The sequence below is a fragment of the Scleropages formosus genome, chromosome 5, assembly GCF_900964775.1.
Source record: "Scleropages formosus chromosome 5, fSclFor1.1, whole genome shotgun sequence".
Classification (NCBI taxonomy): domain Eukaryota; kingdom Metazoa; phylum Chordata; class Actinopteri; order Osteoglossiformes; family Osteoglossidae; genus Scleropages; species Scleropages formosus.
This window is the reverse complement of record NC_041810.1, coordinates 700,285-715,373: the sequence shown is the minus strand read 5'-3', so window position 1 is coordinate 715,373 and position 15,089 is coordinate 700,285. Positions and strand designations below refer to the sequence as shown.

The window sequence follows — 15,089 nt, the reverse complement described above, 5'->3', positions numbered from 1 at the left end:
GCTCTGAAAATCAACACTGGCACCTGGAAACCTTAGACATGCAGCAGTCGCCTCAACGCTGCTTCTTGCCCTAAACGTGAATTAAAAATGATTCCTGATTACCGCTCCTAAAAATCTGCTCTGTGCTACAATTCTTATCCTTCGTTCTGATCAAAAACATGAACAAAGGTTTTTTTTTGGACATTGTCCACATCAAAAAACGCCAGCAGAAAATCGCTTCTACAGTCAGCGTCCTTAAGGAAACGGGAAAGATGACATAATCAGTGCTACCCCTCCAAGCTCCTTCAACAGGTAGGGCAGCTGTTATGGACATTGACTTGTAACCTGAAGCTTGAGCTCTACTGCTCCTAGTAGCACGCTTGATCTTGAATTGATACGGTAAAAATGACCCAGCTGTATACGTGGGTAAATCTGGGGAATGCTGATTATCTAACATTGTAAGTCACCTTGGACCAAGAAAAATTAAGAGATGATGACACAGAAAGCGTGTGAGGCACAAACAATGCTACTTCTACTGTCTCAGCTCTGGATAACTCCTCCACGATCAGACATGAGCTGCACCTCAGTGGGAGATTCATCTATTAGGCAGCAGATGGTGTAGTAGTTAGGCTGCTGTCTTGTTTGTCAGCCCAAGGTCCCTGGTTCGAATCCCACTCCTGCTGTGTAGCCTTGCCCTTGACCAGAGTACTTACCCTGAAGAGATACAGTAAATATGAACGGAGAGAAAGTGGTTCACAATAAAAGGACAAGTAAAGTAAGGAATACAAATGCACACAATTTTGCAGGATCAGATGATGATCCCTCAACCCATGCATGCATGCAACTCATTTGGTTCTCTTTCAGTCAGAGCACTTCATCTGAACTTCTCAGGCAATAAATTCATACACCTCTGTAAAATGGCGTTATTTTACATCTTGATCGTATAAAATTACAGCCGAAGAGTGTTTTACTTGTGCTTTTCTTCAGTCAGAAAGTTGCAACTTCACTCAGACACGTTCATTCCATGGAAAACTTAGTTTCATACAGAACTGAAACGAATTATCATGTCGTGGTAACCAAGGAAAGACGTGGCTGAAGGTTTGTGAATATGAGAATTAAGAAGTTTACAATAAAAAGGACTTTACCTAAAAACAGTTCCTCTCTTCCTGGCTGTTGTGTTTATTTGTAAAGATCAACGTTGCACCTGAAGAAGGAAACGGGCGACCCGGAAGTACAGGCGAGTCGACACCGTTGGTTCATGGGAGTTGTAGTGCGATTGGGTATTACTGAGCGCATACTTCTGGGTGACTGGTTTCCTTTTGATTATGCCTTAAGTTCCTTATCCTTCCATTTGAAATCTGCAAACGAATCGGTTCCTTGTGAAAGCAGAAATTCCCTATAAGTTTCTCACACCATTTAAAAAAATAAATGAATAAACAAAATTTTAAATAAATTATTAGTTACAATAGTGGGGGGTGCGGTGGCGCAGTGGGTTGGCCCTCGTCCTGCTCTCCAGTGGTTCTGGGGTTCGAGTCCCGCTTGGGGTGCCTTGCGACGGACTGGCATCCCGTCCTGGGTGTGTCCCCTCCCCCTCCGGCCCTACACAGGGCCTGTTGCCGGGTAGGCTCCGGTTCCCCGTGACCCCGTATAGGACAAGCGGTTTGGAAAATGTGTGTGTGTATTAGTTACAATATATGCTTTACTGATTCATTGTCAAATGAACAGTTGTGTGGCAACACATATAAACTTTTGTTTTATTCTTTTCCATTTCTAATCTTGCATAAACCTCACCATCTTGCCCATAATTTTCATTTTACATTCTATCCACTTGTTTTTCAGTCAAGTGTGGAATCTACAGCTTAACAAGAGCCAGACACTGAAGTGACACTGAGGCCGTTATCATATCTGCTGAATAGAGTTGTGCCAATACTGAAAAAACTAAAAGTCTGTCACTAAAAGTCTGTCACTAACCTAGATATTTTCCATCAGATCTTTTGGATCATAGGAGTAGGAAAAGTACAATTTTGTCTAATATCATGTAGTTTAATTAATTGGACTACATGTACACTGTAGGGGGTGTGGTGGTGCAGTGGGTTGGACCGGGTCCTGCTCTGCTGTGGGTCTGGGGTTCGAGTCCCGCTTGGGATGCCTTGCAACGGACTGGTGTCCTGTCCTGGGTGTGTCCCCTCCCCCTCCAGCCTTACACCCTGTGTTGCCGGGTTAGGCTCTGGTTCCCCGTGACCCCGAATGGGACAAGCGGTTCAGACAATGTGTGTGTGTACATGTACACCTCCACATTTAGTTGACACCTTTATCCAAGGTTACTTACATTGTTTTTCATAATAACTTAGCTACAAGTTACTCATTTTTACATTTATTTACTTAGCAGACACCTTTGTCCAAAGCGACTGACAATGGATACTATGTAGTGTTACCAGCCCGCACACCTTATTCACCGCGGTGACTTACACTGCTAGATACACTACTTACAATGGGTCACTCATCCATACATCAGTGGAACACACTCTCTCTAACACTCACACGCTATGGGTGAACGTGAACGGGATGTCTTTGGACTGTGGGAGAAAACCAGAGCACCTGGCGGAAACCCACAGAGAGAACATGCAAACTTCACACAGACTGAGCGGAAATCGAACCCATGTTCTCGCACATCACCCAGGCACTGTGAGGCAGCAGCACTACTCGCTGTGCCACCGTGCCATTTGAAACTAGGCAATTTATACTGTATCACACACACTGTCTGAAACCACTTGTTCCGAGTAGGGCTGCGGCAAACCGGAGCCTAACCCTGCAAGACACAGGGCGCAAGGCTGGAGGGGACACACCCAGGACAGGACACCAGTCCATTACAAGGCACCCCAAGCAGTTCTTGAACCCCAGATCCACCAGAGAGCAGGACCCAGCCAAGCCCGCTGCACCACCCTATGCTTAATAGCACACACATCGGGTGAAGTCGTTTGTCCTGAGCAGGGTCGCGGCCAACCGGAGCCTAACCCGACATCACAGGGCAGAGGGCTGGAGTGGACACGAACTAGAACCCCAGACCCGCCAGAGAGTGGGACCCGGCCAAGCCTGCTGCACCACCACACCACCCTTTACTGTAACACACACACACATTTACAGAACCGCTTGTCCCATACGGGGTCGCGGGGAACCGGAGCCTACCCGGTAACACAGGGCGCAGGGCCGGAGGGGGAAGGGGACACACACAGGATGGAACGCCAGTCCATCTCAAGGCACCCCAAGCGGGACTCAAACCCCAGACCTACCGGAGAGCAGGACTGGGGTCCAACCCACTGCGCCACCGCACCCCCCTCCTTTACTGTAACAGTTCAGGGTAAATACCATAATCAGTTGTAGTACAGAAACAGTAATTCAGCCACTGCTACTGATTTAATTTGACCTTTAACTCCGACTTTAGTATATTGTCGATGGAATAAGATGTGCAATGACATATGAACTGGTGTTGAGCATGTGAGCCCAGAAATAAACCTTATAGTAAAATTTTGCGAAACTACAGTTGCGCAGGACAGTCTTTTTGGCAAAGCTTTTCAATAACATTAGCATCCAAGCGTATAAAAGGTGAAGGAACACAGTTAATGTAACAATGATTTATATTGACAGCTGTGAAAACTGTGATTACGCATAACTTGAAATATATCGAAACACTACAAGGTAAAGAAAGTTAAATAGTTTTAGTTTTGAGAGCAGCCACTTGAGAAATAGCAGCGAAGAGCGAAAAAGGAGCTGAAAGGAAAGCTCCGGGCACTTCTTCTAATCTGATGTAATTCCCTTCGACCGCAGTGTTCATCTCATGTTGCCACCATATAATTATCCAATACGCTGGGTCCTTGTGTTACGAACGTTCGCGCTGCGATTTTCGAAGAACACATTTTTCATCGTATTCATTTAACTTTTATAGTATTTCTGTCACCAATCTAATTTCAAACATGTTTTACTGCAGAGCAAAACTGGACTAATTCAACTCCCTTCCACAGTGTTTACAGCTGGAGTCCTGTGTTCCCGACAAGATCATCAATAACAAAAATACCAGCACTGCACATTAATAAGAAAAATCAGTCAACAGAAGGTGTTAAACAGGAGTTTGTGGAGATGATCGTTTTTATTTTCCGCAATTTTAAATTATTTTTAATGTTATTGTAACTTTACTGTAAAAGTTATAAAGTAAAGGTTGTTGCAACAAAAGCTATTTCTGCGTAAGCATTTATTTTAATTGCAGTTTCTTCACTGTCTGCTTTCAAAATTAGTTTTATTTGTCCAAACTTTAATTGGCTGTAGGAATAGTGAGCTGGATTAATTCAATTTACTTCCACAGTCTTTATAGCGGGGAGCGTGGTGGTGCAGCACGTTTGACCGGGTCCTACTCTCTGGTGAGTCTGGGGTTCGAGCCCTGCTTGGGGTGCCTTGCCCTGGGTGTGTCCCCTCCCCCTCCAGCCTCGCGCCCTGTGTTGCCGGGTTAGGCTCCGGCTCGCCGTGACCCCACTTGGGACAAGCAGTGTCATTCAGTCCCTTCAGCTTGTGAGTGTTGATCAGTAACAACAGACTTACTGGATAAATCCACAATGAACATTCAGCAGTAAAATGAGTGTGAGGAGACAACAAATTGTTTTTTTTTTTTTTTTTTTTCCCCAGCATACACTGCCTCACACCCTGTGTTTCCAGGATAGGCTCTGGAACCCAGTGGCCCTGCATAGGATGAGCTGTTGATGAAAATGGAATAAATAATAAAAGTCTCAGAGCAAAATTTAAATTCATTGTAACATTATTTGAGGCTTTTACAGAATCTTACCCATGAAAAAATGAGCAATTGTCTGTATTACTAACCTTTTATTGACTGTGACGTACTGGTAAAAGTGACTGGATTTATGAACAAACCGAATTATGCACAGGCTTCCGGTCCCAGTTGTGTCTGTAGGTTGTACCGATGTACCGAAGAGCTCTCTTAACTGAACTGCATTGTATATCTCCACACACATTTTCCATGGCGTACTATAAAAATGTTCAGCCAAATGGCATAGAAGTCATTGATAGAGGACCATTACATTTATATGCTGTATTTGACTTTTCATGCATATGTGTTTGTTTCAGTAGTGGCAAAACCAGGAGCTGCCATCATCTTGTAAAATGGCAATAAAAACTTCTGGTAATAAAAAATGTTTACAGCTCGAGATCAGTGACTAAGTGTAAATTAAAATGACTGCAATTACAGTAATTTATCACAGACAAAGTAAAGCTGTAAAAGAACATAGTATTATTTCTTTCATTACAAATATGGAAGTTTATAAAGCACCACTCTCCTTGTCCTTTTTATTGTTGAACTGCAATAAAAGCAAAGGAATTAAATCATTTATGGCTCTTTCGGAGACCACAATGTGTATGAGACAAACCACACCCAAAGGTTGCAGGCAAATCTCTGCGCTCAGTAGGACGCTACTACGCCACAATGTCAGAGTCGTAATGTTAAAAACAATGTAGCCGTCAAATATTTTAACAGTAGGACAAGTTAAGAAAGACAACTGTAAACCGTAAAAACAAAAAGTAAACATTACAATAAATGCTATGGAAAGTGTTCAGCCAGATCTCATATTTCCAAACAGTGAAAAATGAAAAGATACATGTACAAAGAATGTCTTAGGAAATGAGCTCAGAATGAATAAAATCTCATACAAATACACAAATACACAAACACACACTCTCTGAAACCGCTCGTCCCGAGCAGGGTCACGGCGAGCCGGAGCCTAACCCGGCAACACTGGGCGCAGGGCTGGAAGGGGAGGGGACACACCCTGGACAGGACGCCAGTCCGTCACAAGGCACCCCAAGCGGGACTCAAACCCCAGACCCACCAGAGAGCAGGACCCAGCCAAATCCGCTGCACCACCGCACCCCCTACACATATACAGTATGTGAATTAATGCAGAAAAAAATCATTTATGGCTTTAAGTATGGCAGTGGGGGGGGGCGGAAACAACTATCTGTCTCTGTGACAAAACAATGTTGATGATTAATAACTTTCCATTGATTAAGGAAAGCCTGATAAAGACAGTCTCATTTCTGATAGCGAAGTCTGATAAGCAAAGTTTGTGGGAACTGATCTTGGAAATGTGCCGAAATTCAACGGAAACACTAGCAAGCAATCAAACATTCTGTTGGATGAAATGGGACAGTGGTATAAGGTGAGATTCATGTGCAGACCACCTTAACGACATCGTTTTAGTCGGAACCGTGGTTTTATTAACACTCAGGACACTCGCCAGTCGCCCCTGGATGGTGTGGCAAAAAAACTCAAAAACTACATGGGGAGGCAGCCTCTTCTCAAATGGAACTATGTACATTTATTCACTTAGCAGACACTTTTCTCCAAAGCGACTTACAACGGATACTTTGCAGTGTCACCAGCCCACACACCTTATTCACCGTGGTGACTTACGCTGCTAGATACACTACTTACAATGGGTCACTCATCCCTACATCAGTGAAACACACTCTCTCTGTGTCACTCACATACTATGGGGGAACCTGAACAGCATGTCTTTGGAGTGTGGGAGGAAACCAGAGCACCCAGAGGAAACCCACACAGACACAGGGAGAACATGGAAACTCCACACAGACTGAGCAGGGATCAAACCCACATCCTCTTACACCACCCAGGCGCTGTGAGACAGCAACGCTACTCGCTGTACCACCGTGCCACCCATGTATAGTGGACCAACGACAAACCTGCAAGCAAAAGAAGAGTAATGAATTCAAAGGCCCATAAACTCAACACACAGCAACGGGACACAAGAGATCAGATATGATACGCGAGTTGCTGTCGTCCTTCGGAGAGAACGGAGCGGAAAAATATTCCATGTTGGTATATATGACAACGAAGGACAGCTGAAGCCCTGCTACATGGCCGCTCGGAGGCCCAGTTCCAGAGCTTTCCATCCCTCTTCGGGGGAGTCAAACGAGTCCAGCTGACCGTGTGCTGGACCAGATGGTCCACTAACCAGCTGGAGCAGACCCGCCAGGGCTGTGGCTGAACAAGCATGAGCCGCACACTTACACACAAACGGGTGTAAACAGTGTCTTACAGGCATGTCAGGGTTTGGGTGGAGCAGTTTTACTGTCTGCCGCTTGCCCACCGCCCTCCTCCGAGCCCATGCCAGATTGGAGCGGCTCCGTCTGGGGAAAAATACAAGAGGTTGTGATCTCATGAGTAAGATAGCGTCGCAAGAGATCCCCGTCACACGCCGGAGCGATTACCATCCGTCTCGACCACAGGCTTGACGCATGCTATCGGTCACAGAGCAAACACATGGCCGGGGATCCAGCCAGCAGTGATGGCGGGTGGGCAGGGCAGCTGTGGAGATGGGCCCGTGGTGCTCCAGTGGGGCACCTTGTCAACAGCCCATCGGGACTTGAGAGCACAGCCCAGTGATCCCGAGCGGAACCTGAGAGCCAGAGTTCCCAGGAGTCCCACAGTGACAAATAGCACGCTGACACCGCGGTAGATCCTCCTGCCAGGGACTGCAGGGCTGCACATCATTCATCTTTATCGTCGGCACTCCAGCGGATTTAGCTTTTCATCTTGGTTTAGGAACGGGGCCTTTCCCACAGCACTAATCAAGGGGATCGCAATGATTTTTACCCTGTTTTTTTCTTTTACGGCGCTGCCGACTGTTTGTCCCTTCTCTCCGGGCTATTTTCAGTTTGCTTTTTCTGTGAATGGTTCTGCTCCGGTTACTTCGCTGGTTGACCATAGCCCTCGAAGCGGTCAGTCTGACTCTGTGAATGGTTTCAATGGTCGGCATGTGATGCACAGGGGGAAGCGGCTAACGGGACGGGCTGGGACACGGCCGCCGCTTCCAACACCACTGCTTTCTCTGCCGTAGGATGGTAATAACAGGAGCAGCAGACCGGTACAACCTAGTTCAGTGGTTGAGGAGGTGACCTCATAATCTGTAGGTTGTCAGTTCACACCTCAAGCCCTGCTGGTGCTGCCATGCTTTCTTGGGGATGGCAGCAGGTGGTTTAGCAATTAGAATCACCACCTTTGGGCTTATGGACCCTGGTTCGAATCCCATCTACTGCAACAGTACCTTGAATGAACCCTGGATTGATAGAGTAAAATTACCCTGCTGTAGAAATGAGTAATTAACATTGTAAGTTGCTTGAGAGAAAAGCATAAGACAAATAAATAAAGTTAAATGCAACTTCTAAGCGTCTACAGCACCATTACACACAGCAAAGGCCCTAAAGTGCCCTGCCGGCTATAAATAGACTCGCTACGTGTGGTCATATGTACACCCCTAGGGTCCAATATATACTCACCACCTCCACCACTGGGGTTTTACATGCATTTCAGAAACTTGTGTCAAGCTGCTCTGATCATGGGAACCTAATGGAAGGAGACAAGAGCGAAGAATCTCCCAGAAAACATCATCCCATCGTGTCCGTGGAACAGAAATAGAAATGACCGCCGGCCAGTGTTTGTAAACTTGAACTGGGAGGCTTTCTGAGAAAAGCATCGGCACTACGAATACCCCTGTAATTACCCAATCAGACAGCGTTCGGGGCGGCCAGGCCTCGGCCCCCTGCATGCGCTGCGACATTCTCACCCACACGAGCGCTTACCCATAATGCCGATCTGTATCAGAGCCGGGCCACCACTGTCTGACACCGCGGCTGGCGAAAGCAGCCCCACAGACAGAAAATGACGTCACCGCCTCCTCAAAAAGCTGAGTGGCCGCGACCGATTTAGCCTGCGTGCGGAATCCCACCTTCATCGACAGTGTTTACAGCTGAGCTATCTTTACTGGGGCCCTCGGAGCGGACGCGGAGTAAAGTAAACGCAGACGGTGACTTTTGCTGTGTGTTTGTTGGCATGGGAGATGCCATTTATGGTAATTGCGGAGGTTCGGGGGATCGGGCCGGGCCGGGAGAGAGCGCCTGGCCCGGGTGCCGTGTCTGTGTGGGGTTTCCGCGCAGATCCAGCTGGCACGTGCCCCGCAGCCGAGGTGAGGCGAACGAGCGCGGAGGAGGTTCGGGCAGGAAAGGGGGGCGCTTCGGGCTGCTGGTGGTCAGGGCAGGGATGGAGATGGACCCCACCCCCAGCCAAGGCCTCCAGACCTGGAGCATGTCCACGACCTAGGAACAGGAATCCACAAGCCAAAGCACAGCGGGAGACGGTCTCTCCCTGCGAACACTCTCTACACAGGTGATACATGCGCCGGTAGTGTCTCAGCCACCGCTAGTACTTGTGCGGCAAGGTCAGAGAACGTACGCTGACGGTGAATTGAGCTGCAATCCAGGGTCTGGACAGGGAGCCACAAAGAGACAGCAAAGAGCGCAAGACTAGCTTTCATTAAAATTATAACTAATATTATGTTAAAACTACGACGGCTGCACCTGGGGAGGGCTTGCTGAATAGCACGACAAGCACCCGGCGCAGCCAAATGTGCGTTAATCTGAAGGACTCAAGGGGCCTCGTAGGGTAGCGAACCTGACGTCTTTATCATGCCAAATGAGCGTCCCAGTCGTGCAACAAGAGGACACCAGCAATTATGGAGACATTAATTCTTAATCTGTTCACAAAACCATTTTCACGAACCTCCATTCCGTCTGTACTCACCTCTAAAAAAAAAACAGGCATGCTGATATACTGCTTCGACCCATATCAAGGGCGGGAAAACGGCACAGCGACTACATTTGACCGAAGCACGGCTCTTTTGCGTTAACTTCAACGTAGCGGCACAATATGACAAAGGCAAAACAGACAGCTTTGCCCTCATTCCGGCAATGCTTCCACGACAAAATTCCCTGCTGTGATCCGGAGGCCTGAGAAAATCAAAATATTTCAAAACCCCCTCACTATGTGGCCTTCTAATATTTTCACTTCTGTTTTTCCATGGAATAAAAATGTCAGTTTTTTTCCCCTGCAACGTTTCTCAAGAGATTTCCAGTACAGCAATAACTACGCCGTCCACCTGCTCCCGGACTCCACCTAACAATGTATTGTTTATTGTGGCCCCTTGGCCCGTCATAGCTTAGTATAGCTAATAAAACATGTAAGCACTTCGCACTGAATGGGAAACCGATTCTGTTTAATAACCATCACAGATTATTACATATCAAATCAGCAGAAAAGGTCCTTGAGGTAAAGAGCTCGAGTGAGAGAGCGGAGCCTGTTTTGCTAACCCGGAGCACGCATTAGGTAATGGGAAAGTGACACGGCACGCTTGTGAAGGCTTCCAAGAGCGATTGTGCACTCGCACTTTGGTGAAGGTGCGGTCATCGTTACGACACAGCCGGGAGAGAACACACAGGCGGAATATCGTTCCAGGTGGTCGCTGCTGTACCTTACCCGCAAGCTCTACCTGCATGGAGCATTAGCTGCATACAGTTACTTGTTTCAGAAAGGTTTTGGGATCCAGCATGTGTCGCGCGGCCGTCAGTACGGATCCCTACGAAACGCACACACGTCATCTGAAACCACTTGTCCCATACGGGGTCGCGGGGAGTCGGAGCCTAACCCGGCAACACAGGGTGTAAGGCTGGAGGGTGGGGGGACACACCCAGGACAGGATGTCAGTCCATCGCAAGGGACCCCAAGCAGGACTCGAACCCCAGACCAACTGGACAGCAGGAGCCAGTCAAACCCCCCTAACCCTACAAAATACCTGAGAAAATACTTGAAATGATTGAATGACATAGAAAAGGGGGTGCGGTGGCGCAGTGGGTTGGACCAGGTCCTGCTCTCCGGTGGCTCTGGGGTTTGAGTCCTGCTTGGGGTGCCTTGCGATGGACTGGTGTCCCGTCCTGGGTGTGCCCCCTCCCCTTCCAGCCTTACACCCTGTGTTGCCGGGTTAGGCTCTGGCTCCCCGTGACCCCGTATGGGACAAGTGGTTCAGAAAGTATGTGTGTGTGAATGACATAGTGTGGCTGCTATAGACCTACCTGGCCTCTCTAGATGTGTCCCTGAGTAGAACAGAAGTGATAAAGGGTTGGTGGTCACTGAAACTCAGCTGGGGTGCACACGGTCCCTGCAGGCCAGAGTTCAAATCAGTAAGGGCACAAGAATCCATTTCTATCTTTCTCAGATATGATTTTACTTTGAAATTTTATGGGGGACAAAACGATATGCCTCATAGAGTGGTAGATTTCAGTATGAATCCCATTCATACATAAGAGACCCCCCATCTTCCCACCCACCCTTCACGTGAATAAACTAGCAGTAAAGTTGAGAATAATAAATGAGCAAATAAATTAATTAGTAAGAAAGCAGACAAACACAGAAAAATATTAATGAAAACATTCAAAGGGGGAAGTCATTTCCAAGCTGAAGGGATAAAACTCATCCATTCGTACCCCGGGCAATGAGGCGCTATTGTCCAGGTGGCATGGGGGGTGGACGCAGGGCCAGCGGCTGGTGCCAGCACCGAGACAGAGTAAAGAAAAGCAAAATGGAGTTTGTGAAGTGTGAACAACTCACCGCATCACAGAGCGAAACATCACTTTGGGCAGATAAGCCCTGTGGGCCTGGCAGCAGAGACGCAGCAGAGACGCAGCGACTCTCTGCGCCGCGGCCCCAGATCTGGTTTGCGCCGCCTCTGTTATTATGGAATTATCCTATAAACTGCGTCTCGGCCCCTGGATTACCACTCGGTGCGAGAGAAATGTGTGCGCTGCCCACAGTACGAGAGGCCAAAGCGGAGACGTATACGGTCGGCGGGTGCAACCCCAGACACGGCCGCCTTATCTGTGGCTCCGGACTAACAGCTCATGCTGTTCCAATCACTTAGTAGACCTGGATCATCAGTGCACATCTCTGTGTTGTGCGTGTGTGTGTGTGTGTGTGTTTTACAGCTCATCTTCCTTCAGTTTTAAATTAAACTGACTTTACAGAGACGCAGTCGCCTCTGCTCTGTCTCCTAAAGCCGGGTAAAGCACAGAAGCCGTGCGCTTTTCAGGCGCTGGCAATGAAACTTGTTCCAAAACACACTCTTTTGTCAAGGCGGCCGCCGCTTAATTCTTTTAAAAGCCTTGTATTACCGAAGTATCCGCGCTCAGATATTTAAATTCGAACCTCCCTTCGCAATATTTACCGTCACTTTGTAATGTATTTTTCTTGCGGTCGGTTTACTGCAGTTTCCATTTGGAAAGGTGTCCCCCGAGATTATGTTAAAGCAACCGTGTGTAATTTATACCGCTTCGTTTCTGCCTTCGGGGACGGCCGAGCCGGAGCGTTCCCGTGTAGGAAGGCGCCGGAGGACAGCGCCGTTTTCCAGCTGGAGGCGTAACGAAGAGGCCGCTGAGGAAGAGCGCCCGCTTTAAAGAGCCGCACCAGGAGCCGAGGGACGCTCGCGCTGTCCTCCAAGCAGCCATGTTCATACATAAGAAGCGGTCGGGGTGACTTCCGGACTGGCTTTGGACCGGGAACGCAGGCAGGCCGGGCGCCGCTGCCGCTGCCGCCAACAGCTCTACTGTACTGGCGTCTGTCTGGCGTGACAAGAATCAGAACAAACTGCTCCCGTGATCCCCTCCTGACTGCGCCGCACACGGCGAATCGAACTCAGCGAGCGGCTATTAATACCGCTGACAGCACCTTTAATGACCCTCGGCCACCGCTTGACACGAGCGCTGCGAGCGTGCGAACGCACGGCGGGCTTCCGAGGAGCGCGGAGCAGAGCTTGGCGGCAGCGCCGGTTTTTCCCCCACCGCTGCAGTTTGGACACTCGCGCCACTTTCACTTATGATCTCAGTGCCCCGTTAGTCAGAGGTGCTGATGGGAAACTGTATAGAAAGTGCCTTCCAAGAACAATTTCAAAAACTAAACGAAACGCTGAAAATTACCAGAAACACACACACAGAGAAACCGCTTGTCCCAAGCGGGGTCACGGGGAACCGGAGCCTAACCCGGCAACGCAGGGCGTAAGGCTGGAGGAGGAGGGGACACACCCAGGACGGGATGCCAGTCCATCACAGGGCACCCCCAAGTGGAACTCGAACCCCAGACCCACCGGAGAGTAGGACCCAGCCAAACCTGCTGCACCACCATGCCCCCCCACTATTAAAAGTACAGTACAGAAATTTTAATAATCTATTAGAAAGCTGTTCTTGCATTATTGCACACTGAATATAATTTTCTTACAGTTAAGTACTTTGAGAAGCTGCTTCTACATAATACACATAAACTTTGCTTATTATTACTATTATTATTATTATTACGTAGGGTGCATGGTGGCACAGTGGGTTGGACTGGGTTCTGCTCTCCGGTGGGTCTGGGGTTCGAATCCCGCTTGGGGTGCTTTGTGACAGACTGGCATCCCGTCCTGGGTGTGTTCCCTCCCTCTCCGGCCTTACGCCCTGTGTTACCGGGTAGGCTCCGGTTCCCCGTGACCCCGTGTGGGACAAGCGGTTCTGAAAATGTGTGTGTGTGTGTGTGTGTGTGTGTGTATTATTATTATTATTATTACATGTAAATGTAGATATGTGAGCACTTTCTAGGGAAAGAGCCCCTCAGTCACCAGCGACTGTCTTGAGCGAGACCAGTGTAACCCGGTCTAACCGAGTCTAAGCAATTAATGAGAACACCCGAGTTCCATGCTGCCGTGTTTCTGGGTTCATTGTGTGACTTTACTCATGTGCAAACATGTAGAGGGAGCGTTCGACCGGTGACGCAGAATACCTACGTCGTCTTCATACTGCAAGTAGGCCATCGGTAACGATTCGCTGTGCAGTTTTTCATATTCAGATGCACCTAATTATAGCCTTCAAAGAGGCAGGCTGAAAATGTTTCTCAATCATATTCGCAAGGCTTGGAGCCCATTGCATGTTAACAATTTAAAACACACTGCCACAGCCTGAGGTTGTCCAAAAGCTCCACATAATACGAAATGAATCAATATCTGGAAGCATCTTGTTCACGAAGCGGCGATGTGCTCGAATGAAGCCCCGGTTAAGTTCCGCACTTGTCCAGCCTTTTCTGAGCATTTTGATGAATAAACTAAAATCTAACTAATGATGAAGCTTTAATTATTACAGTACGCGCTGTTTGTCATTTCTACATATCTATTTTTAATAAATAATCCAACTATTACTAGGACATTTTTACGCTGAGTACTTTCTGTCGTGCTTATACAAAGTGACAGACTGTGAGCGGAAATGTAATTAAATTCTAGTGCTTGAAATGAGAAGTCTAATTATGTGCATTTATAGGTAATTCTATTCGGAGAAAAGGGATGGACCCTTCGCTAAGCTCAACCCTGCGCACTCTCTTCATCCCTGAGCACTTTACACACACACACTTTCTGAACCGCTTGTCCCATACGGGGTCGCGGGGAGCCGGAGCCTAACCCGGCAACCCAGGGCATAGGGCTGGAAGGGGAGGGGACACACCCAGGACGGGATGCCAGTCCGTCGCAAGGCACCCCACGCGGGACTCGAACCCCAGACCCACCGGAGAGCAGGACCCGGTCCAACCCACTGCACCACTGCGCCCCCCCCTGTTTATCTGTGCTAATTTCATAGCAAACATTTCTCCGAACGTTCACCCGCTATCGGAATACCGTACATTTTACAGGTTCGATACAATCAGAGAAACATCCTGGAATCGTAAGAAGTATCTGGATGGTTGCCACTGTTATAGTTTCAGAAACTGTGCTGCTTGTGCACAACCTTGACCTTTTTACCTGCAGGAAGAGCTCAGAAGAAGAAGGGGATCCAGGGTGTGATCCATCAGAGGTGTCTCCTGACTCCGGCACACGCTCATTTCCTACGCCTTCAGTCACCTCTGGGTGACACCATATGTCATATGTTTCACACACACACACACACACACACACACACACACACACACACACACACACATTGTCTGAAACCGCTTGTCCCATGCAGGGTCACAATGAATCAGAGCCTAACCCGGCAACGCAGGGCGTAAGGCTGGAGGGGGAGGGGACACACCTGGGACGGGATGCCAGTCCGTCGCAAGACACCCCAAGCGGGACTCGAACCCCAGACCCACCGGAGAGCAGGACCCCCCCCATATTTCACATAATGCCTTAGAAAAATATTGGGCTATCAGA

General features: G+C 48.3%; 1 protein-coding gene across 2 annotated transcripts in view; it reads right to left on the bottom strand.

The window, feature by feature from the left end:
• LOC108942547 (coiled-coil domain-containing protein 91-like) overlaps positions 1-15,089 on the bottom strand; it is a 113,065-nt gene that overhangs the window by 94,335 nt on the left and 3,641 nt on the right. Inside the window, exon 1 of one of the 2 annotated variants that reach the window (XM_029252393.1) lies at positions 1,125-1,227. The exons of the other annotated variant lie outside the window; for it this stretch is intronic. The gene's annotated coding sequence lies outside the window, so the exon portion shown is untranslated. Of the gene's footprint in view, positions 1-1,124; positions 1,228-15,089 lie in introns of those variants that run through there. 2 annotated transcript variants of the gene reach the window in all.